Source organism: Myiozetetes cayanensis, unplaced genomic scaffold, assembly GCF_022539395.1.
Source record: "Myiozetetes cayanensis isolate MyiCay16 unplaced genomic scaffold, myiCay2020 scf1, whole genome shotgun sequence".
Taxonomy (NCBI): Eukaryota; Metazoa; Chordata; class Aves; order Passeriformes; family Tyrannidae; genus Myiozetetes; species Myiozetetes cayanensis.
In genome coordinates, this window is record NW_026086604.1 from 93,859,384 (window position 1) to 93,861,700 (window position 2,317).

The window sequence follows — 2,317 nt, forward strand, 5'->3', positions numbered from 1 at the left end:
GAGAGACTTATCAGACCTGTGCGGATTTAATACTGAGAATGAAGTGACACAAAAAGTAGAGTTGAAGCTGTAGAAAATGCTATCTTTAAACAGAAAGAACCGAAAAATAAAAATCCCAAGATGGGCTGCATTCCTTCTAAATCATAAGCAGCTGAAATGTAATTCCCCTTGTGCTGTGGTGCCACCTGCGGGATTTCTGTGGGGAACACAACCCTGGCCACAGCATTTAGATTTTTAATCTTAGGTTTGAAGGGTTGTTTTAAAACCACAGGAACATGATGTCCCCCTGAGTCTATCAAAATAAATGCTTCCCACACTGTACCTAGCTATTTCTGTATTGAATTTCTGGAAAGTTAAATTCCTTCTCAGAAAGTTTGGTACACTGCTGTCAGCAAATACAGATCTGAACCCACCACCTCATATAACTTATGAACTTCTTTCAGTTCCTGTCCACAGAAGTATTTCTAAAATGCTTAGTGCATACTGGATCTGCCTTGTAAAAAAATCATCAAAGTAATACAATCTGTGAGTTACCGAGGACATCGCAGCAGTGATTTTGAACCCATGAAATTGATATGTGTTTTGGAGAAAAGGGGATTTCCATATTAAAAGATGAGCATTTTGAAGCCATGAATAAATACAAAGTTAAAAAAAATAGATCTGAAGCTTTAACACAAGTAGGCCTAAACTCTAGACAAATGATCTTAGTGTTAAACATACAAAGTAGAGACATCTGGGTTATGGCTGTGAGTCTGTCACTAACCTGTGTATTTTGGGCAAGACCTTTCATTTCATAACACAGGAAAGGTATGTACATTTGAGAAATAAATAATATGTATAGAATGCATTTTCAACTCACCTGATGCTTTTCAAACACAGAACTATTGTCACTAGACCGTGTGTTGAATTCCCCAAATAACACAAACCAAGAGGGTTGTTCAAGCCAGAAGGGCTGCTGGATGTTTAGCCACTTCTAATAGGTAAGGACTGGACAAATTCAATCTTCTTACTGACTCAGTTGCCTTTTTTTTTCAAGGGCCTCAAATACCTGCCTGGTGATGCAGCACAGTGCTGTGGAATGGCTGCAGGTGGGTTGGGAGCACAGAGTATAACGTTTCAAAGATACTTGATATTTATTATGATTAGACACAAGAGGAAATTTTTTTACCATGAGAACAAGCAGCCAAGGGAATAGGCTCCCCAGGGAAGTGGTGGATGCCCCAACATTGAGATTGAGGTGGACTGGGTACTGGGCCATCTTGTTTAGACCATGTTTTTGCCACGTAAGGTTGGACCAGATGATGCTCAAGGTCCCTTCCAGTGTGGTATTCTGTGATTCTGTGATACGTGTTGCTGCAATGGAATTGTTGATCTGGAGTTAACTTGCAGAGAGAAAGTATCTCATGGAGTAGAGCTTCAAATACTGCAAATGACCACATTTTAAAAATGCAAAATAAGCAAGGAGACCAGCAAAATGGTCAGCATGTATAGTGGTACTTTAATTCATCTATTCAAAGCTTTATTACAGAATTACAACGTTATTGAGGTAGGAAGAGACTGTGAATCCAACCCCTTGCTGAAGCAAAGCCACCTAGAACCCAGGACTGTGTCCCTTCATGTGTTGAGTATCTTCAAGAATGGAAAGTATGTTTGGCCTCTCTAAGTAGCCTGTGTCAAACAGCGGTTTGACCAATCTCACGGTAGAAGTGATGTTCAGATGGTGTTTGGGGTTTCTCATTTGTGCTCATTGCCTCCTCTCCTATCAGCAAGCTCTGCTGAGACAAGCCTGGCTCCTGCTTCTCCTTTCCCTCCCTTCAGGCATCCATGCACATTGATGTGATCCCCCTGAGCCTTCTTTTCTCCAGGCTGAACAGTCCCAGCTGTCTTAGCCTTTCCTCAGAGGAGAGGAGCTCCAGCCCATCATCCCACTGACACCTGACAGATTCCTCCATGCTCATTCATTCATCCCTTCCTGGCTCATGGTCTTCCAAGTGGCTGCTGTGTTTAAATGTGCCCTGGCCAGGGCCTCCATGAAGGAGGAGTACCTGTAACTGTTACAGATCTCCCTTCTGGTCATTAAGAATAAATGTTCCTGCTGTGGTCTGGTATGAAACATCTCCTCTACTATTAAAAATCAGAGTATCACAGGATGACACAGTTGCTACATCCACGCTCATCCAGTGCCTTTATCTTCCACTGGATGAGTTCATGGCTGATGTGCTGCTGTACAAAGAAAGCTCAGATGAGCTATTTGGGAAATTTGGCATTCAGAACAAGTACTGAACAACTGGTTCATTTCCAGAATTTGGTCCAATGA